Source organism: Sturnus vulgaris, chromosome W (genome assembly GCF_052056855.1).
Source record: "Sturnus vulgaris isolate bStuVul1 chromosome W, bStuVul1.hap1, whole genome shotgun sequence".
Classification (NCBI taxonomy): Eukaryota; Metazoa; Chordata; class Aves; order Passeriformes; family Sturnidae; genus Sturnus; species Sturnus vulgaris.
In genome coordinates this window covers 66,685,582-66,708,980 of record NC_142282.1, presented here as the reverse complement: position 1 = coordinate 66,708,980, position 23,399 = coordinate 66,685,582, and the positions used below count along the sequence as shown (strand labels likewise).

General features: G+C 43.3%; 1 pseudogene across 1 annotated transcript; it reads left to right on the top strand.

Moving 5' to 3' along the window:
• Positions 1-4,478: 4,478 nt before the first annotated feature.
• On the top strand, positions 4,479-13,654 carry LOC148220362 (protein fem-1 homolog C pseudogene; annotated as a pseudogene). Its single transcript, XR_015798910.1, has 2 exons — positions 4,479-4,578; positions 9,192-13,654. The product of XR_015798910.1 is annotated as a protein fem-1 homolog C pseudogene (transcript).
• Positions 13,655-23,399: the final 9,745 nt, after the last annotated feature.

The following is a 23,399-nucleotide window of genomic DNA, read 5'->3' as shown; positions in this document are numbered from 1 at the left end:
TAATAAAAAAAACACTAAAAACAACGAGCCGATATAACATAGAAAACCAAAAATGGTACTCCCAAGTAAGAAAAGCAGTGAAGAAGATGAAATCGCCAACCAGGACCCTCCTGCCTTGTCACCATGACTTGAACAGCACTCGATCGACGTGACACCCCTGGACTACGAGCCAACCAGTGTCTTCTGCGGGACTCCTGTGAGGACAGACGGCCCAGCTCAGCTGCACAGCAAAGCTGAATTCCTCCTCCTCTGGATCGTCCATCGGGAGCAGCGGTGGTGCACGTGACCCGTCGGGCTCCCACCCAGAGCTGATTTCTCAATAAAGGCATTAAACGGGAGCTGGTCTCCTTGCCATTTCAGATCCACAGCTCATTTGTAAAGACAAATTCATCATTCCTCTCACAGGAGACAGACGAGTGGCAGACCGGGGGCATCCGTGAAGAGTCCGCGGGGAAGGACCACTGAAAATCACACCGGTGAGTAAACCAGGGCACCCATGGTGGGTAGCACAGGTAAAACGGGGCACCCAGAGAAGATTGCAAGGGTGAAGCTGGAAAGGGGCCCCGGCAAAAGGGATGACGATCCCATAATACCCCCGGAGAGTCCCTTAGGGAGAATGCTGAGGTCTTGGGACAGATTGTATATTCACCCAGAAGTAACTATGGAAATGATGGTAAAATATTGTTATTTTGTGTAGCCAAAGTATAAGTTGGCAAGGAAACTTATATGGCCACCTTATGGAACAGATAAAATTCATTTGTGTCGAATTTTGTGGAGGTATTTAGAGGAGAATTGGAAAGGATGGATTGAAAGGGAATGTGGATTAATATGGGTCAGACAAGGAACAAGAGAAATGTATGTGTTAAGAAAAAAAGGAGAAGAGAAAAAGAGGAGGAAGAGGAAAGTGGTGAGGATTGGGATGTTTTTCAGCACCTTCCCCCGTCTTGTCCTCCAGTGTTGCCAGGTGACCCAGGGTCAGCTGAAGGTCGTCTGTATCCTCAACTTCCAGAGCAAAGGGATCAGGAAAATGTTATTCCTAGAGCCCCACTCTGAGAAGGATGATAGTGTAGGGGGAGGGGAGCAGCATGTTGTATCACCCCCCAGAACTAGAAGAGGAACTCTATTTAGGGCATCAGAAGCCCCCCAAGAGACAGGGGTACACCAGATGCCACTCTGTCAAGTTCCTTGGGGGGGCAAGGGGGAGGATTTGGGTTTGTAATTGTACCACTCACTACCCAGGATATAAGAGGGTTGTAAAAAGAATTACCCCCATATTTGAATGATCCCATAGGGGTGGGGGAAAAGATAGAGGAATATTTGGGAAATGCGGATTATACATGGAAGGATTGGGATTTTCTTTTGGGAATTTTGTTTAGGTCATCAGAGAAACGAATGATTTTGCAGAAAGCTCGGGAGCTGTGGGAGGATGAACATCCACAAGCAGCGGGGGGGGGGGGGGGGGCTGGACCCAGTGCACCTACGGCGGTGGATGATGCCATCCCCCAGGCAGACCCCCAGTGGGACCCAAATAACCAGGCCAGTCTGGCTCACCGTGATTACCGTGCTTATTTGATCAGGGCAATCAAGTCAGCGGCTCCCAGAACTAACAAGATAGCTAAGGCTTTGTCGTTAGAACACGAGAAACAGGAAAGCCCCTCTCATTGGTTGGAGAGGATTAGGGAGGCCTTGAGGAAGCACGGGGGGTTGGATACTGAGGGGCCAGCCTTCAACACATTACTTAAGGTACAATTTGTTACTAAGGCCTGGCCTGATATAAGGAAAGGAGTACAGAAAGATGAAGAGTGGCAGAATAAGCCTCTAGAAGAATTGGTTAGAAAAACACAGCAGATATATGTAAGAAGGGATGAGGAAAAGGCAGAAGCTAAAGCAAAGATGATGGCAGAGTTTTTGCAACCCCGGAGGAATAAACCGCAAGGTCCAAGAGGTCCCCAGGGACAGAGGGGACGGGGGGTCGGCCACAAGCAAGTGGCAGAAGGATTCCCTCCTCTGCAGGGGACAGCCAACCCAAACAGCGGCTGGGGAATAACCAGTGTGCTATCTGCAGAGCAGAAGGGCATTGGAAAAACGAGTGTCCGCAGAAACAATTGGACCCTCAGGAGGAAGAAGTCCAGAGGATAATGGGAATGGATTGTTAGGGGTGTCAGGGGCTCCTATTATACCAAGGACCCACCACTCAGGACCCCTTGATAACTTTTAAGGTGGGTCTGGATCAAGAGGAGGTGTGTTTTCTGGTAGACACAGGGGTTCTCCATCCACCTTAAATTTCATACCTAAGGAGGAGGAATTGTCAAAAAGATCCTTGGTTATTCAAGGAGTGAGCAGAAAGGTTGAGCGAGTGCATTTTATTCAACCGCTGTTAATAGATGTAGAGGACAAATTTGATCTGCATGAATTCTTGTTTGTTCCTAATTGTGATTGTAATTTACTGGGAAGAGATTTGATTGCTAGAATAGGAATGCAAATTAGTATTGTAAAAAGTGACAGGGAGTGCGAAACTGCGATATCTTTGTGTAAAATATCTAAGAAGGCTTATGCTAAAATAAATCCGGAAGCATGGGCAGCCCCAGGGAAATATAGGAAACTGGACATAGAGCCTCTCCAAATTACTTTGAAGTAAGCAGGACAAGTGGTGTTTAAAAAGCAATACCCTCTTTCAAGGGAGGGAAAGAAGGGGTTACAGCCTGTTATTGAGTCCCTGCTAAAAGCAGGTCTTTTGGAGCCGTATATGTCTCCATATAATACTCCTATCCTGCCGGTTAAGAAACCAGATGGAACCTACAGAATGGTGCAGGATTTAAGAATAATAAATGATATTGTCAAACCAAGGCATCCCACAGTTCCAGATCCATACACAATCCTGAATCAAATCCCTTCTTCACAGCAGTATTATTCTGTACTGGATTTGAAGGATGCTTTCTGGGAGTGTCCAATCACACAAGATAGTAAACAGTATTTTGCTTTTGAGTGGGAACAGGAGGAAGGAGGGAAAATGATAAAACAACAATTGACATGGACAGTACTCCCTCAAGGATATACAGTCACCAGTTCTGTTTGGGCAAGCTTTGCAGAAAATATTAACAGAGTTTACTCCACCCTCAGGAGTCAAGTTGTTGCAGTATGGAAATGATTTGCTCTTATCAGGGGAACAGGTGGTTGAAGAGGCTACTGTAAAGCTGCTTAATTTTCTTGCAAAAAAAGTACTTAGAGTATCCAAAAAGAAAGTGCAGTTAGTAGAAAAGAATGTCAAATATTTGGGACACATTCTGTCTGAAAGATTACGGTGTATTGATCCAGAAAGGATATAAGGGATTTTACAGGTACCATTACCCCAGACTAAAAAGGAGTTACGACAGTTTTTAGGGTTGGTGGGGTACTGCAGAGCATGGATCGAGGATTTTTCTGTGGTGGCCAGTCCTTTATATAACTTTTTGACCCAAAACAGTCCTAATGTCGTGGCATGGACACCAGAAAGAGAGAAAAGCTTTAAGAAATTAAAAGACAAATTGGTTAATGCCCCAGTCTTAGCTCTTCCAGATGCAGAAAAAGAATTGCAACTATATGTGGATGTCAAAAAGGGTCATGCTAAAAGAATTTTGGTGCAAGAGCATGGGGGAACACGGAGGCCTGTTGTCTATTTTTCTAAGTTGTTAAACCCGGTGGCCAGAGGCTGGCCCCATTGTCTGCAGAACTGTGCAGCCACAGCTCTGATGGTGGCTGAGGCCGGAAAGCTGACAAGGGGAGGGTATCTCATTGTTAAAGTCCCACATCAGATTAAGGCTTTGTTAACTGAGAGAGCCTCTAAGTAGATGACGAGTGCTCGATTATTACAGTATGAATCTTGTTTAATGGAACAGGAGGATTTAGAATTTAAAGGTGGGGAAATTTTTAATTCAGCCTCTTATTTAAATGGCCCTAGAGAAAAGGGGGGCCAGGAAGAAATCCATGATTGTATCCAGGTTATAGACCTCCAGACACGGGCTAGGCCAGATTTACGGGATATTCCCTTGCCTGAGGGAGAGAATGTGTTCATTGATGGATCCTCCAAGGTGGTAGAAGGGAAACGATTTACAGGATACTCTATCGTGAATGGGAAGCAATTAAAGGAAAGGGGGAGGTTACCAGCCACATGGTCAGCTCAGAGCAGAGCTCTACGTGCTTGTGAGAGCCTTTGAATTATACCAGGACAAGACAGTAAATATTTTTACTGATTCTAAACATGCATATGGGGTGATACATGCATTTGGGAAACTGTGGGAAGATAGAGGTTTATTAACCTGCAGGGGAAATACGTTAGCTTATGAGAAGTTAATGTCTTGCCTATTGGAGATGGTGAATTTACCAAAAAGGGTGGCAATAATCCACATTAAGGGACATCAGGCAGGATGCTCGGAGGAAGAAGCTCGGAAAGCTGCATTGTTGCCAGAAGTCTCTTAAGATCCTGCCTTTTCTTCCAGTAACTGCACCGCCGCCAGAGAAACTCTTTTCCACCAGAGGAACTTGAAATAATTAAAAAGAGTGGAGCAAAGGAAAGAGAAAATAATTGGTTTACAAGGCATGGTAAGCAGTGGATACCAAAAGCTCTAGCCTTACAATTGTTAAAACAACTTCATGAAGGGAGTCATTGGGGCTCCCGAGGACTGGCAGAAGCCTTCCTCAAAATGAACACTGCTGTTGGTCTCTTTAGCCTGGCAAAGCGAGCTATTGAAGGTTGTTTGACTTGTGCTAAAACCAACAACAAAGTTACAAAGAAACTGGCCAGGGGAGAGAGGCGTTGGGCAGTACGCCCTTCCAGAAATGCCAGGTGGATTTTACTGAAATGCCTCGAGTGGCAAGATTTAAATATCTTCTTGTAATAGTATGTCGATTAATTTTCCTGACACCTGGACAGTCTCGGGAACCCAATCAATCGCCCGGTACCGGCCGGCACCAAGGGGAGCTGATCATCGAAACTGGGTGAGGCGCGCCTTCAGCTCCACTCGCTGCCCGCCGCCCTGGACGGTGGAAAAATCCTGGACGAGCCCCCAAAGTTGTCAGGAAAATTAATCCACAAACGCCGGAGGCTTTATGTCAAAAAAGGAGACAGAGGAGTCCTTTTTTCTTTATTCGAATAAAGGGAGAGGCCATGGGACATTCCCCTGGGATCTCTCAAATTTTTGGAGGACGCAGCCTCCTTTTTATCCTGTTTTCCCGGCTGCATTTCCCTCTCTCTTTCCCCATTGGCTTAGGTACTTGAGAGGCACAGACTTCCCTGAACGCCTGATACCTGAAATTCCCCTCTAATGTATAACCCTCCTTTTAATTTTTAATTCTTATAGAATTCATAGGTTTCCCCCCGTTGCTTCTTTCATCTTTGGATATCCAATTTCATTTATCAGCAGCCCTACAGTTTGTTTGTAAAGGCAAATATCTTTTTCCATTCATCAATCAGTGGAATCCATCCTATTGTTTCTTTTATCTCTCAGTCCTAGCCTTATCTACAAGCAGATCCACAGCTCATTTGTAAAGACAAATTCAACATTCATCTGATTTTGCTCTCTTTTTATCTTAGGAATTTAAAGATCTCATGCTTGTCAGTCTGGAGGTATGAACAGTTTTGCATAATAAAAAAAAATAATTTTAGTTAATAAAATGTATTTGAAAAACCAAACTTTTAATACACCTACATTTGGAAAAAATATCTGGTCCTGCGATTGGCGATTTTGTTGGTGTCTGTAGAAACTGTAGTTTGAGCAGACCTGTGTGTTGATCAAGCTCTTGTCACTGATTTAATTCTCCATTAGTGACAAACATTGCTTGGGTATTTGAGAGTGAAAATCGCTTCCTATTAAGATCTGGTTTTAGTTTAATGAGTATTGATCTAACAGATAATTTTGGATGCTGCTTTGTGTGGAGTCTTTCTCAGCTTTTCAGTTTATTTCAAAGCCCTGTTCAGCTTTTAAGACAAATCTCAGGCACACTTTGGGGACCAATTTGAGTTTTACTGGCTAAACACTCTAATGTAAAAGTTAAACTCTGTGTTCTAGAGATAACAGCCTGGGGGAGGGGCGAGTACATTAGGAAAATGTACTAAGCTTAGTCTAAGCTAAGTTGTTGAAATTAAGAGACTGTATACCTACAAAATGCACTTTTCCCAAACATCAGCTGAAGATTTCAGCCCTATTAATGTCTTTCTCTACCTGCTTCATTTCTGTTTATACATTTAAAAATCCAAAAAGGCTACTGCAAATCAGTGTATTTTTGTCATAGAAAAAGCCTGCCAAAAATGCAAATGAGAAAGTTTTATGAAACTTTCTCTCTGAACTTTCTAAAAACCACATCAGATGACTATGAATGTACAGAATCCTTGGAAAAGTGTTCTGTGACCTGAGGATGTGGAAACTTGCTGATCATATAACAGATACTAATGATCTGATAGCCAGTAAACCAGAATTTGCAAGGCTAGTGGTATAAAACATTTTAATTGGGGAGTGGGAGGGTGGGGTTCTTACATGGGTGTGCTGTTAATTATTTTCATGTTAATTTAGTGGGAGGTTGAAAAGTTGGTATGCCTGAATCTCTATAATATATGAAAAAGAAGCTAGGTTTAAATTGTGTAGTTTTAAAAGCAATAAACCCTCCAAGAGGCTTTATTATGTTTGGGAGGATGGAGACACTTATTAGTTGTCTATCTTCCTGTCTCCCCCAGCGAACTGCTCATGTATGGTCTTAAGCAAAACTTTCTTCTACTTGAAGTGTAGTAGTTTGATATTTAACTGTGGTGTTCAATGTTTTCTTTTTAGTTTGTGTCTTGGTTTAGTTTGAATTTTCCGGCCAATGCACCAATACATGTTATGGTTTAGGTTTGCCAATTTTAATATACTCATTTTCTGTTGTGAGATAGAATTAGGAGCAAAAGCAAGGCAGGCCTAAAACTTAAAAGTATATAAAAAAACTTTATTAACAACACAAAGAAAATAATAAATTCAGAATAAGATCTCCAGACCACTCCCTCCTTCCCACTCCACACTTTCTTAACAACAACATACAAAAACAATTCAGTCAGTTCCCAACTTAAATAGTCCTTTTCAGTTCACTTCAGGGAGAGGAGTTTCCTCTTGTCAGGCCATAGGGACTTTTCCTCAAGAAGGAAAAAACCAGTTCTCTCGTGGCTTCACTTTCCATGAACTCCTCCCATCTTCACAGCTTTCCCAAAGCTGTGCTTGTGGGCCATGTTAAAACTCATGGGCTATTTACTTTTAAGAATTAACTGTTCAAAAGCAGAAGTTCTCTTCATCTCTCTTTCTCTCTGTTCATGCTTCATCTCCAGAAACAGAGATCCCCTTTTTTTCCTCGGGGCAAAGGACTCTCAACACAGGTGCTTTTGGTCCATGATCTATTAAATGGAACACTCCAACTCCCCATGTCTTTTTCCACGGTTTATAGGAATTTTAATGTAGTACAGTCCATCCCTATAGCTTACAAAAGTATTTTCAGCCTAAATTCATGGCATCTCCTTATTCTCCTTCCATCTGGAACTTGACTCCTGCTTCACTGGCTTTAGTGTATCCTCTCTGTTCTTTTTCCTTTCACTCAAGGGAGGATTGAAGGTTTGCAAGTCTTATCTGAGCATTGGAAGGGTTAAAATCTCCCATGGAGGATGCGGAGGCTGGGCCAGGCCATGCTGGAGCTGTCAGGATCTGAGGACGTTCAGGCCGTGCTGGGATGGTGGGAATGGGGGATGGCTGAGATCGCAATCAGCCTCCCTGGAGTTCAGCTGCAGCATCCACTGCCCATGGCCACCCCTCCTCCCTGCCGGGACATGCTGGCTTTCCAGACAGGGGGCCCGGCTGCCTCTCCCCAGGCCGCGTGGGCAGTTGGGCGGGCTCGGCCACCCCCCACGGCTGCTCCGAGCCGGCAGCAGGGGCCGAGCCCTGCCGAGCCGCAGCCCCGGTGGGGGGGGGGCTAGGATCTTAGCAATGGGCCTCTCCTCCCCCTGGCCATTGGGGCCCCTGGTTAAAAACGGGGCCTGGCGGCCTCCTGAGCCCAGGCCAGGCGATGTTACCTTGTGAGAGGCAGGAAATAAGAGAGCTTTCTTCCCGTTTGCTTGCTTCAAAATGTGATTTACGGAGCGAACTAACATTTCTGATTGGTTTCTCAGGCTGTCAACAACTAAACCAGCCTCTAATTGGTCCCATCAACTCACAGAAGAAGTTCTCATAGAGAAAGACTTCTGTGCCCTCCCCCAGGTGCCTTCAATGCATAACCAGCAGTTTGCTACAAATGTTTTTCAGTCAGTTGCCATTACTGCTTGCTGGAAATTTCACCACATAGTATGAGTGTCACCTGAATGCCTTTAGCACGATATTGTATGTTCTCTTCATGAGAAATAATCTTAATGTAAACGATAAGACTTATAAGAGTAATGTCTGCATGTTGTCTGTTGAAGGCATTGTTTGGGTTTGGGGGCTTGGGGGTTTCTTTTAGCTTTTGGGAATCCTGAGCAGAGAAGGGGTTTATGTGGGACTTCAGAATAAAGACCTAATAAAGTACTAGAAATAGTTTGTCTGTTTGTATACATAGGCTTGACAAAATGAATCAGTCCCTCAGAATATTCTGTCAGTCTCGGTGGCCACAGCTGATATGAAGGGCCTGTTGTGATGAGCCTTTATGTACAATTATTACCTTGGAACACTTTAATTAAAGGCTTTGGATAAAAGAGAGAGGAAGAGGTACAGTACAGAGGTGAGCAAGGCCAGTGCTGAGTTGGCACGGCTTTAATTTTTATACAGATTTTTTTTTTTTTTTTAAATTATGGATGGAGGTAGTGATGAAGGAAATTTGACAAGGGAAGAAGGGAAAATATAACCACTTAAGTTGGCAAGCTTAGGTTTCTGTTTTATACTTGAAAGCAGATACAAAATTTCTCATGTGGTAGAGAATTCTGGTTTAAGTTTTGAATAATGAGACGTGTCCTTAAAATCTGTTTAATTCTTTTGGGTAATGTCAAGCATTTTGGTTTGTATAACTGTGTGGTAGCCTTGATGTTTTAATCAGATCTTGAATGTTTTTAACTTGTCATTTAAGCCTTTCATAGTTTGTAGATGTCAAAACTTTTTTTTACCTATTAGTGGGGTGATATTTAGACTAAAATTTGATTATGATTTATGTAATTGTTTTTCTTCTTTTGCTAGGAAACACTGCATTACATGACTGTGCAGAATCTGGAAGTTTGGAGATCATGAAGATGCTTCTCAAGTATTGTGCTAAGATGGAAAAGGATGGCTATGGAATGACTCCTCTTCTGTCAGCCAGTGTGACAGGCTACACAAATATTGTGGACTTCCTGACCCAACATGAACAGACTAGTAAGATAGAATGTATAAATGCTCTGGAACTTCTAGGAGCAACATTTGTGGACAAAAAGAGAGATCTGCTTGGTGCTTTGAAATACTGGAAGCGAGCTATGGAAATGAGATACAATGATAGGATTAGTATCCTGCACAAACCTGTGCCACAAACACTAATTATGGCCTATGATTATGCTAAAGAGGTAAACAGCTTAGAAGAGCTAGAAAATCTTATTGCAGATCCTGATGAGATGAGAATGCAAGCACTATTAATTAGAGAACGTATTCTTGGTCCTTCTCACCCAGATACATCCTACTATATTAGATACAGAGGTGCTGTCTATGCAGACTCTGGAAACTGTAAACGATGCATCAACTTATGGAAATATGCTTTGGACATGCAGCAGAGCAATCTAGATCCATTGAGCCCTATGACAGCCAGCAGTTTACTATCATTTGCTGAACTCTTCTCCTTCATGCTGCAGGACAAGGCAAAAGGCCTGCTAGGCACTACTGTCACATTTGATGATCTAATGAATATACTATGCAAAAGTGTTCTTGAAATAGAGCGGGCCATGAAACAAATCCAGTGTCCTCCTGATCCAATACAGCTGAACAAAGCACTTTCTATCATTTTGCATTTAATTTGCTTGTTGGAAAAAGTACCTTGCACCTCAGAACAGGAGCATTTTAAGAAAGAGACTATATATAAGTTTCTTAAGCTTCAACCTAGAGGGAAGAATAACTTCAGTCCACTTCACCTTGCTGTTGACAAGAATACTACATGTGTGGGTCGCTACCCAGTTTGTAAATTCCCCTCTCTACAAGTTACTGCTATCCTGGTGGAATGTGGTGCTAATATAAATGTCAGAGACTCTGATAACAATAGTCCTTTACATATTGCTGCACTGAACAACCATCCAGGCATCATGAATTTTCTTATCAAGTCAGGTTCGCACTTTGATGCCACCAACTTGCATAAACAAACTGCTAGTGATCTACTGGATGAGAAGAAAATAGCAAAAAACTTCATCCTATAAATCATACTACGTTGCAATGTCTTGCTGCTCGTGTTATAGTGAATCATAACATATGCTATGCAGGGCACATCCCTGAAAAGCTAGAGAAATTTGTTTTGCTTCATAGATAATAGTGTGCACGCACAGAGTGCTGTTGTTGAAGCATGACGTGGTGACAATGTTTTTCTTGTGCACTGTTGCAATATATCAATATTCCTTTAGTTTGTTCCATCTTGCTCTCATTTTCTAAAGCAGTGTTAGAATTGCATCTGCAGAGTTGGTTAACCAATATTTGAATATGCCATACGTAATATTTTGTGTATTATTTAGAAATATAGTGCTATATTTAGACTCTTAAAACTGTTAGCCATAGGTTTGTCTATTCTGGTCTTTTTTCCCTGGCAGGTGTTTAGGACTGAGTTGAATATTTTCCACGGATTTCTTTTTACTACAACTGTTGTGTGGATTTTATACAGTTGGAGCATCATCTTTTTTTGGTTTTGCTTGAGCATTTCCACTTTTACTCTGTTATTTTTCTATGGACTTGTTAGCATTTGCAACTACCATAAGTGCTTTTCATCTTCTCTATGCACTGACTTGAATGTGACTGTTTGTGGTGAACAATTCTATGCATCAGTTGGACAATTTCAACTTAAATGCCCATTTGGATTTGCAGTTTTGTTTGGAGCTCTTTCTGAGAATGCTGCCTTCATAGCATTACAAATTTTGGACCTACATATCACCTTTCTGAACTGGGGTTTAACTTTTTTATTCTAGCTGTAACTGATGTTGCTTTCCTGTTGGTCCTCTGGAAGTCAGTGCTAAGTTTGGGAGAAAAAAATTATCTTGTTCTCATGTTAATCCACTTGAACTTTTAATCTGATAATTGTTCTCTCACATCATGCAGTTAGAGTTCTCATCGTACAACTGACAGCTTCCCTTTTGCACTAATGTCTTTCTTGTATTGGTTATGTGACTAGATATAAAGCTTGTTCAAAGTTGAACCAGAAACTTAATTATACATGTCATCTATTTCTCATTAGTGTATGCCATAGTTTAAATTTACAAATCAACTTCTTTAGCTACAGAAGAAACTAAAACACATTGGTGGTGTGATGCTTATCAGCCCAGAAATATAGGCATCACCAGTATCATTATAACATAGTAAATGGCTGTATGGCAGAGTAATAGAAATTCTATAGCAATGTCTCCTCTTCTTAATTTTAAATATCTTTATAAATGCATGTTTTTTCTATCTCTTATTATGTCAGCTGTACTTAAGAAAAAGCAGTTTGTTGTGTGAATATATAGTCCCTAATTAAACTTACCTATTTTTATAATATTTGCATAATAGCTTAACTTTTACAACAGAAAGGGCTCTTTTGACTTGATAAGAATCTATAAAAGAATTTCATAAAGGAGAGTGAGATTCAGGTATTTAATATAATTCAGCACTTTACTGTTGATCAATAGAATTTATTATGGCACATTAGCCCTGCAAATGTCTAAGTGAAATTAATTTGTGTTGAGTAAATACAGTTTACCTGCAAATTTAGCATTCCAGCATATTGAATATGGTTGACTTGGTGTTTCATTTCAGTGATGGGCAGTAAATGGGTTTCTTGCTCCAGAAACTCAACAAGGTGATTTAGGGTTTTATTGGTGATAGAGGTATTTAAAAGCCAAATTAAGTAGATAAAAAGAAAAATTATTTAGGAGAGTTTTTCAAATTTGATGTTGGAGTATTTTTCTTTTGTGATTTAAGTTGATGAAGAATGTCTTGAGAGTATAAAAGAGTATACATAAAAAAGAAGTTCATCCTCACTTCTTGACTGTTTTGGATTTTCTCTTAGTATTCAGTGTGGAGCCAACAAGTTTAGCCATTCTTGGGGAAAATATATAATACTTTTAAACAAAGATATATTGAAAATAATGCTGTTTCTATATTGTCACTTTCAAACTCATTTTGAAACCACTTTCATGCGTTTGTCCTATGGTATACCTATACTGTATGAAATTCTGTGTATAAGAAAATCCTAGTTGTTTCTCTTGCAAATCTGCATCAGTAAACTTGTATTAAAATGACTGATTTTTTTTTTCTGATTTGTAACGATTAAGCTACATTGCACCCAAGTTGTCAACCATAAAGATATTGAGAATATTGAGGAAAAAATTGTGTGCTTTGTGGGGGTGAAATATAAAAATTGATTAAATAATTTGCAGGTATGTATTTTTAAAGACAAGGATATTGATACCCCCTTGCTTGGTAAAACATCTGAAATTGTATTTTTTTAAAAAAATAAATACTCAAAGCATTCTTTCTGGGCTTCCACTGAAATACTTCAGCCAGGAGGGTGAAAATTATTGTGGTTAAAAAGAAAAAATGAAAAAGCTGTTCTTGTCAAATTCTAAAATTATATTCCTATTTTTATATTGGTTATGTCAGTAACAAGATTCCAGCTGTCTGTAGTATCTCTGAGGTTCTGATTGTTAAGCACATGATAGAAAGCACTTTTTAAAATGCAAGGCAACAGTGTGGTTATATATTACCTAAATACAAAAAAGTCTCTTTTACCAATTCTTTTGAAACTGGTTGAAATTAAACTCTTTTCACTTTTATAAAACACTATCTTATAGAAGGAATGGAATGCTATAGCAAAATTCTTACTGAGGTATTAAAAAAGAATAAAAACCTTAATAGAAAAGACATATGCCTCTTCTCAGTTTTACGTCGACTGCAAGTTAATAGTGGCAGGATACGCCTACTCTGGAAATAGCTTCCTTGTGCTTTGAATTATAGAGTGGAATGCCTTTTATACTCTCAAATATTGATAAATGTGAGTACAAAGACTTAACACTAATTTCTGTGTTCTGTGACTACAACGAAGTGTTATTTAATGCTTCAAAGTAGCTTTGAGGGATGTGATGGAGACGTGCTAGACTTAAATATAGTTTATTTTACATTGTTCAAATTTTGTTGATATGAGGATGAAAGTGACTGTTGAACCCTCAGTGAGCAGAATGAAAAGTTATTGTTAATTTGGTTTTAACTAACTCTTTGTGTTCCATTGTATCACAGAATTCCTGCGGAGAGAAATTTCATGTGATTGAAATATTTGAATTATAAACTCAAATATATAAATTCCATGTATTGAAATACTGCATTTTCTTTTTTAAATTTGCTTCAATGGTAATGTAAAAAAAAAAGGAATAACAAAGATATTTTTCTATTCTTACTCTTTTTAGGCTCTAAATGCAGATTACATTAAAAATATGTTCTGGATAACACCTGTCTGAGTCCATATATCTGTTTTCTTCAGGGTTACTGTAATACTGGTTACTGAACCTCTTTTTCAGTTGAGTATGAATAGTTAAATGTGAATGTTGCAGATTTAGGCTTTGATCTTGTTCGTTATTATACCTTAAACATACTATTGTGTTTCATGTTCCTAAGTGCCACATCAACACATCTTTTGAATACCTCTAGTGATGGTGACTCAGCCACGTCCCTGGGCCACCTGTTAAATGCTTGACAACTCTTTCAGTGAAGACATTTTTGCTAATATCCAATCTAGACCTCCCCTGGCACAAGTTGAGACCATTTCCTCTTGTCCTACTGTTTGTTACTAGGGAGAAGAGACCAACACCCCCCTCACTAGAACCTTGTTTAAAGTAGTTGTAGAGAGTGGTAAAGTCTCCCCTCAGCCCTTCCTTTTCTCCAGACTAAAAACCCCCAGCTCTCTCAGCTGCTCCTCATAAGACTTGTGCCCAAAACGGAACACAAGATTTGAGGTGTGGTGTCACCAGTGCGGAGTACAGGGAAAGAATCACTGCCCTGGTCCTGCTGATCATACTATTTCTTGTCACAGGGCAAGATGGCTTGTACTGGGCAGTTAATCTGACCACTGATAAGAGAAGCGGCCTGGCTTAATAGACAGGCCCCCAGAGAACAGAGATAGGACAGAACTGGAGACAGACAAGGATGTGATCCAATGAGTCCCAGCCTAAGCTGCAGAGAGCTATTGGTCAGAGAGATGAGCAGCCTGAACTTGGAACCAATCACAGGCGCTTACCTGGGAACATTAAAAGGGATATTTAAGGTGAAGTCAGAAGGAATAAAAGGCTTTTTGTCACGTGAACCACAGAGTGCAGTGTCTTCTGTCTCAGGCACTGTGCCAGTCGCAGTAACAATTTCTGATACAAGCCAGGATGCCTTTGGCCTTCTTGGCCATCTGGGCACACTGCTAGCTCACATTCAGATGGCTGTCGACCAACACCTCCAGGTCCTTTTCTAATGGGCAGCTTTCCAGCCACTCTGTCCCCAGCTTGTAGTGCTGCATGGGGTTGTTATGACCCAAGTGCAGGACCCGCACTTTGCCTTATTGAACCTTGTACCCTTGACCTCAGCCCATCGATCCAGCCTGTCCAGATCCCTCTGCAGAGCCTTCAAAAAATGTTTTTCTCCTTGACAAGGAAGAAATTGACTTCATTTGCCTTCACCCCCACTGAACTCAGCTGTCCACTCTGCCTATCCAATCTGCCCTTGCATTGCACTTTGTCTTGGTTTGAGATAATTTAAAGAACACTGGAAAGAGTTGCCTCCTTTTATAGATTCAACCAATCCTTTTCCACCAATAAGGAATTAATATGAGTAGATATAAGTGAAAAAATAACAGTTTACTATTAAGTGGAACAGCAACAGGCAAAACATAACAGTAAATAACTGCTAGATACAAAATTGCTAAATCTTGTGGAGTCCCCAGAACAGAGACCCAAAAATGCCGGTGACAGCCCCCCACCCCAAAATGGCACTCCGCAGCTGAGCATGTGGTTCAAAGGATAAAGGGAAAGGTGGTGTCAATCTTCCCCCTGCCTCCCCACTGCTCTGTTTATCTCTCTGACAGCTGGAACTCCAACTGGTATTCTTCAGATCAAGGCCTAGAACTCGTGGAGGGACTTCACCTTCCTTGTGACAGGAAACAACAGGACAGGCAAGGCAAAGTGGCTGGGCTGGGGTGACTCATGGTCTTCTCTCCTTGGCCAGGTGCCGTTAGAGCAGTTGGGGCTGGAGCGGGGCTGCTCCCCTTGGCAGCAACAGGCAAGCACCTGTGGAATTCACCCCAAGACACCCTCTCTGAGAAGAGAAAAAAGAAGAAAAAACCATGAAAAGAGAACTCAAAAAGATAAAGCCTTTGCCTAAGCAAAGACCAAATAGCCAGTGAGACAAAATACCACACATCAAAGACCCAGAAACTGCCTGTGACAGATAATTTTAAAAGTGCCCATGATAACACTCCCTCCCCACAAGGTTCTCTTTTGTAGTGTCTAAAGATACAGTAACAGTTTTTGGGCGCAGATGGATATGGAATACAATAACATGAATCACCTCAGGACATTTCCACCCGTTATTCCATATGATCAAATCATGCCCAAATTAATATATTTCAACTGTAAACATATATATCTATATATATACATATAACTATATACAAATACAATTATTTCAGTAGCCTCTGACCATCCCCTAGGATATGAATTGAGTTCATTTGCTCCATGACTGGTAAAATAGGGAGCAGTCCATTCTCATTGTCCATGGTAATTACAATATGTAGTGGCAGTGACATTCAGCAACCAGTGGTACATAGGCATTCCAACATTATGGCCTGTTCTCAACCCAAAATCAAATTCCCCTGAGGTACATAACGTGTTTCCCCATCCCTCTGCATTACCCACCAAGGGTAACCAGGTCCTTGAGCAAAAACAGTCCCATAGATGAGTTTGCCTTTGCTCAAGGCAGAATTACTCCAAACAGTCTTTGTTAACATACCTCCCATATGCACCATGGGGACTTTATCTCTGCCTGCTGTATGGAGGAGTTCAGATCGGGCAGGGCCAGCTCAATTAGTAGAACCTCTGATGTTGACTAACCATATAACCTTGACTAAATGCAGATCCTATTGCTTGAAGGTCCCACCACTCATTGCCTTCAGTGTTGTTTTTAACAGTCCACTGCACTGCTCAACTTTCCCAGCAGCTGGTGCACAATAAAGAACATGATACACCCACTCAATACCATGTTCTCTAGCCCAGATGTTTATAAGGCTGTTCTTGAAATGAGTCCCGTTGTCTGACTCAATGTCTTGGTTTGAAAGACAGGTATGGTCTAAGGAAAGGCAAGAGCCCCCTTCCTGAGATGCGGAATGCAACCCCCTCCCTTTTAATTATTTTAGGTCCAAATCAGAAGCCTTCAGGCAGATGTGGGGATAAAGGTAACAGTTCTTTACTGATATCTAACAAGGCAGAAAAACAACAACAGCTATAAAAATTGGCAACAGAAACAGTCTAGCTCCGCTCCAGTCCCTTCTGGCCGCAGGCCGTCTCCCTGTGCTCAGTTACCGGTGCTGGGGGCAGGGTAGGTCCCGCGCAGTTGAAGAGGGCTGGAGTGATGGCAGCGGCGACCCAGGGGTGAGAGGGGATGGGAAAGTGACTCCCCCTCCAGGTGTCGGTCGTGGTGCTCGGCAGAGTGTCCGGAGATAGTAGGGTGAGGTGGGAAAGCAGCAGAGCGATGTCCAACGGCAGGGAGCGTGGATCTCAGTGCTGGGATGGCAGGGGAGATGCCAGATTGGAGTCCTGGGCTGTCCTCCCACTCCACGAGCCAAACGAGAGAGAGTCCCCTGCTCCAGACCCCCGTCCCACCTTTCCTTTTCCGGTTCCCCCCCCTCCCCCTCCACCCACCCCCCTACGAGAGAACATTATCTGTCTAAGGTGTAGCCACAACTACGTAGCATAACAATGGGAGAAATTCCACAGAAAGAAAAGGGAAGCATTCAACCCCCAACACTTAATTCTCTCATGGCTGCCATGCTGCTACAGGACTTGTTTTTCAAGACCCAGGATATTCCAGGCAGTGGTGTGAGGCACAGGGTGCACCTCTAGCTATCCAGTGGTTGCTTCTACCACTGTGAGCACATAATGCTTGCTTTGGCAGGTTTGTGGCAGTGTGATGTAATCGATCTGCCAGGCCTCCCCATACCATAAGGACTTTACCTGCTTAGCCTGCTTGATCACAGCGCACATCTCACAATCATGGATTACCTGAGCTATGGTGTCTGTGGTTAAGTCCATCCCTTAGTGTAACACCCCAAAACATTTAAATGCAAGGAGGTTTTGAGGTTCCTTTACTCTGGGTTGATGCACAGGAGACATACTGACCAGATATTCTCAAGAGGTCAAAAGTTTACTGGCAAAATATGGAAAATCAAGGAACTTTGACAAAGGATTTAGTACAACATCCAATTCAACATAAAACACTAATCAGAGCATTAACTTAGCCCATTTAACTTAGAAACCTTTAAACCTGTTTGATGTTATGTTACCCAAATTGTTTCGCAAAAAGAGAATTAGGAGGAGAAGAGAGAAAGACATAAAAGATATATAAAGACACATATAGCTACCAACTCCTGTTTTCCAGAGTGGATTCCAAGAGGAGGCAGGGTCAAGATGCATGGTCACCTTGTGGTCACCCTTCTAAACTCCAAGGCCTCGGTGGCCCTTCCCCCAGGTGGGACTTCTGGTCACTCGGCCATTCAAGAGCTGGGTTAGGCAAGAATGGGGCAGCCTCCGGTGTGCCATGATTGACAAGACACTGTGGGGCTGAGGTGCTCCAGCTCTGGGCTGGGGGTTGGGGCAATTCACTGCCTCACCTGGGCAAGGCCTGACCTGCCCCTCCCACCACACACACACAGGCATCCCAAAATGTCTCAAGACATCAATCTTTTCCAGTCTCTGACACTATCACGAGCCTATCGGTATGTCACATCTCTTCCCTGATGACCTAAGGCATCAAGGGCCCACCTAGCTAGAAACAACTCACCCTTATGTTGCCAATCCAAATCTACCTGTGACACCTTGGTTTTGACAGCCCAATCCACCTGTTCATTGTTGTGGTGCTCCTCATTAGCCCGACTCTTGGGCACATAGACATCCACATGATGGACTTGAACTGTCATCTTCTCTACCCAGGTAGCAATGTCTTGCCACTGGCAGCCCAAATCGGTTTTCTTCTACACTGCCAACTGGTCTTTTTCCACCTTCCCAGCCCCCCTCACAGAGCATTTACTACCATCCATGAGTCGGTGTAGAGGTAGATTGTTGGCCACCTCTCTCACTCAGCTATGTCCAAAGCCAGCTGGACAGCTTTCAACTCTGACTGGATCCAGCTTGTCCCTCAGTAGTTTCTGTGACTCGACGCATAGGGCTCCATGCGGCTGCTTTTCGTTTCCTACTGGTTCCTATGATAAGGCAGGATCTGTCAGTGAAGAGAGGGTATTGCCTCTCACTCTCCGGTAGCTGGTTATATGGTGGAGCCTCCTCAGCACATGTCACCTGTTCCTCTTCCAATGATAATCCAAAACTCTCAACTTCAGGCCAGTTTGTGATGACTTCCAAGATCCCAGGGTGATTTGTATTTCCTGTTCGAGTTTGCTGTGCATTGAGGGCAGTACACTTACTGCAGGTAGCATCAGTGGCATGATATGTTACAGGGACTTTAAATGTCCAGCCCAGCACTGGTAGTCTGGGTGCCAGAAGAAGCTATGCTTCTGTGCCAATCACTTCTGAGGCTGATGCCAAATAATTTTTGCCTTTTTCCTATATTTTCTGTATTCTTTACACATATATTTGTAGCCTATTATTGTATTAGTAGCTAGTCCCAGTACTTTTCCCTAGCCAGAAAGACAAAACATTCCAGAGCTCCAAGCCCCAGGGAGTACAAAGCCACTATCCTATTTTGGTTCTTTCTGGGAGTCAAGGCCGAAAAACAGCTCTTCAAGACACATTTTCATAAATAAAGTTTAGTTTCCATCTGAGGGGTAAGAATTTAGAGAGGGTTGAACCGGAGGAAATTATCTCACCTCTTATGTCTCTAATTGGTGATTTTTGTCAAATATGCTATTTTGCTAAACTTATAAAATTGTATTCACCTCATGTGGGGATGGGCATTTTGTGGATGTTTTCCATATCTGCCCCTAGAGGCTTCCAATAAAGACCAGCATTTATATTACCTCCTATACTAATATCTTCAAAGTGTGTTGTTTTATTTCTAGGTACTTTAAGGCATCAGGCATCTCAAACCCCTTTATAGGCTGCTATGATCTCTTTCTCAGTTGCAGCATAGCTGGCCTCATCCTCTGTATGCCTGACTCTATCGTCCTTGAATCTCCCCAGGCACCTTCTACCAGAGGCTCCAGGACAGAACATTCTTTCCGCTTGTGGTGTAGAGCACATTCTTCACATCCTGTCATGTCCTGACTGGCCCAAGGGCTACTGCTGGGGAAGTCTCCTGTTTGATCTGCTCGAAGGATCGCTGTTGTTCAGGACCCCACTTGAAATTGCTTTTCTTTCATGTCATGTTGGAAAGGAGGAAAATTTAAAACTTTTACAGAAATACAGAAGGTTCTATAGGAATGAAAGCAAGTTTTGATATAGAAGAAAAGAATTGCTGAGCCAGTCTTACTGGGTAACTAGAAGGCAAAGAGCAAGTGAGTTGAAAGGGGCTTTTATGGCTTACACCAAAGGATAAATCCATCTTACGCAAAAGATGTTTTTACCAAACAAAAAGGATACGTCTTGTTCAAATAAGGCATATTTTCTACCAAGCAAAAAAGCATAGGCAGATAGAAAGATGTTTTTTACCAAAGTGTCCTGGTTTAGGGCAAATTTGGGGGAAAACCTCCAGAAGGAGCCCCCAGACAGCAAACCCCACGACTCCCCCCCCCACCACCACCGGGTTCGGGAAGAATTTCCTCAGAGAAGAGTGGGGAAAAAAACCTGTTTATTTAACAAGCAAAACACTCCCCAGCACAGGGAAAAAAACAACACCAGCTGACAAAAAAAAAAACTCTTTCACCGTTCTGAAGGGATGACAAACTCAGTCTCTCCGGCAAGTGGTCGCCCAGTTATCAGTCTTCGGCGCTGGGGATGGCTGCTGCAGGTGACAGAGTGTAGATTCCCGGTGTTTCTTGGGGTTTCCCAGGTCCCCGTCCAGAACAGGTTCAGATGGTATCCAGGAGAGGGAAGGGACGGGGTGGAAAAGAAAACAGTCCAGGGAAAAAGTTGGACTGCCTAGCTGAACTAACTAATAAGCAAAAGCAAGGGCAAAGCGAAGGAAAGAAAAAGAGGTGAAGCGAGCAAGCAGGCAAGCAAGCAGGCAAGCCGAACTAAAACCTCTCCTAAACATAGACCATGGGGGAGGTGAGCCGGCTGATAACAGGACAAAACAAAGCTTCACTTTCAGAGTCAGTCCTGAAAGCACAGGACATAATACCAAACATAATCAGAACACACGATTGGAGATACAAACGCCATAACATCACCCTAGGACATTCCACCCCTTATGTCCAAATCGTGAACATACTAAACACCATGTAAAAACTTCAGCAAGTAGAAATTTCCATCTTTCACTTACTCGAACACATTTTCTTCCATCTCACTTGCTCAAACCTTCGAGACTTACACATTTCCTTCTGTCTCATGCTGCCTCACCCCACAATCAGATCTCCCTGAGGTGCACATCGTGTTGTTCCATCTCTCTGCATTATCCACCATGTACAACCTGGTCCTTGAGCAAAGACAATCCCACGAATGGGTTTGTCTGTACTCGGGGCAGAATTGATCCACACTGTCTTCCCTAACAAACCTCTGACATGTGCCACTGAGACTTTATCTCCATCTACTATATTCAGGGACTCAGACTGGGCAAGGCCTGCTCGGTTGGTGGAACCTCTGGTGTTAACTAACCAAGTAGCCTTTGCTAAATGCTGCTCCCAGTTTTTGAAAGATCCCCCACCCAATGCTCTCAAGGTGGTTTTTAACAGTCCATTGTACCTTTCCACTTTCCCTGCAGCTGGTGCATGGTAGGGGATATGATACACCCACTCAATGCCGTGTTCCCTAGCCCAGGTGTTGATAAGGCTGTTCTTGTAATGAGTCCCATTGTCTGACTCAATCTTCTCAGGGGTACCATCCCTCCAAAGGAGCTGCTTTTCAAGGCCCAGGATGGTGTTACGGGCTGTAGCATGAGACACAGGGTAGGTTTCCAACCATTCCGTGGTGGCTTCTACCATGGTGAGCACGTAGCGCTTTCCTTGGCGTGTCTGGGGCAGTGTGATGTAGTCAATCTGCCAGGCCTCCCCATACTTGTACTTGGACCACCGCCCCCCATACCACAGGGGCTTCACCCACTTGGCCTGCTTGATGGCAGCGCACGTCTCACAGTCATGGATAACTTGAGAAATACTGTCCATGGTTAGATCCACCCCTCGGTCTCGTGCCCACTTATAGGTGGCATCTCTACCCTGGTGGCCTGAGGCATCATGGGCCCATCGTGCTAGAAACAACTCTCCCTTGTGTTCCCAATCAAGGTCTATCTTCAACACCCCATCTTTGCAGCCTGATCTACCTGCTGATTGTTTTGCTGCTCTTCATTAGCCCTACTTCTGGGAACATGGGCGTCTACATGGCGAACCTTCACAGGTAGTTTCTCTAACCGGGTAGCAATATCTTTCCACTCTTCAGCAGCCCAAATTGGTTTTCCTCTACACTGCCAGTTAGCCTCTTTCCATCTCTCCAACCATCCCCACAGAGCATTGGCTACCATCCATGAATCGGTATAAACATAAAGCTTTGGCCACTTCTCTCTTTCTGCAATGTCTAAGGCCAGTTGAACCGCTTTGAGTTCAGCAAGTTGACTGGATCCACCCTCTCCTTCAGTGGCCTCTGCAACCCGTCGTGTGGGGCTCCATACAGCTGCTTTCCACATCTGATTCATCCCCACAATGCGACAGGAACCATCAGTGAATAGAGCATAGCGTGTTTCCGCTGCTGGCAGTTGGTTATATGGTGGAGCTTCTTCAGCCTGTGTCACTGGTTCTTGTTCCTCATCTGTGACACCAAAACTTTCACCTTCAGGCCAATTTGTAATTACTTCCAAAATCCCAGGGAGATTCAGTTTTCCAGTCCGGGCGCGCTGTGTAATGAGGGCAATCCACTTGCTCCATGTAGCACTGGTGGCATGGTGGGTGGAGGGAACCTTTCCTCTGAACACCCACCCCAGCACCGGTAGTTGGGGTGCCAGAAGGAGTTGTGCTTCTGTGCCAACCACCTCTGAGGCTGCTTAGACTCCTTCGTAGGCGGCCAAGATTTCCTTCTCTGTTGGGGTGTAGTTAGCTTCAGACCCTCTGTAGCTCCGACTCTAAAATCCTAATGGTCGGCCTCGAGTCTCACCGGGCACCTTCTGCCAGAGGCTCCAGGACAGACCATGGTTCCCGGCTGCAGAGTAGAGCACGTTCTTCACATCTCATCCCGTCCTGACTGGGCCAAGGGCTACTGCATGAGCAATTTCCTGCTTTATCTGGGCAAAAGCTGGCTGCTGCTCAGGGCCCCAATGGAAATTATTCTTCTTGTGGGTAACTAGGTAAAGAGGGCTCACGATCTGACTGTACTCAGGAATGTGCATCCTCCAAAAACCTATGGCGCCTAAGAAAGCTTGTGTCTCCTTCTTGCTGGTTGGTGGGGACATAGCTATGATTTTGTTGATGACATCAGAAGGAATCTGACACCGTCCATCTTGCCACTTCACTCCCAGGAACTGGATCTCTCAAGCAGGTCCCTTTACTTTACTCTTCTTGATGGCGAAGCCGGCTTCCAGGAGGATTTGGATGATTCTCTCTCTTTTCTTGAACACTTCTACTGCTGTGTTCCCCCACATAATGATATCATCAATATATTGTAAATGTTCTGGAGCCTCACCCTTTTCTAGTGTAGTCTGGATCAGTCCATGGCAGATGGTAGGACTGTGCTTCCACCCCTGGGGCAGTCGATTCCAGGTGTACTGCACTCCCCTCCATGTGAAAGCAAACTGAGGCCTGCATTCTGCTGCCAGAGGAATGGAGAAAAATGCATTGGCAATATCGATAGTGGCGTACCACTTTGCTGCCTTGGACTCCAGCTCGTACTGCAGTTCCAGCATGTCCGG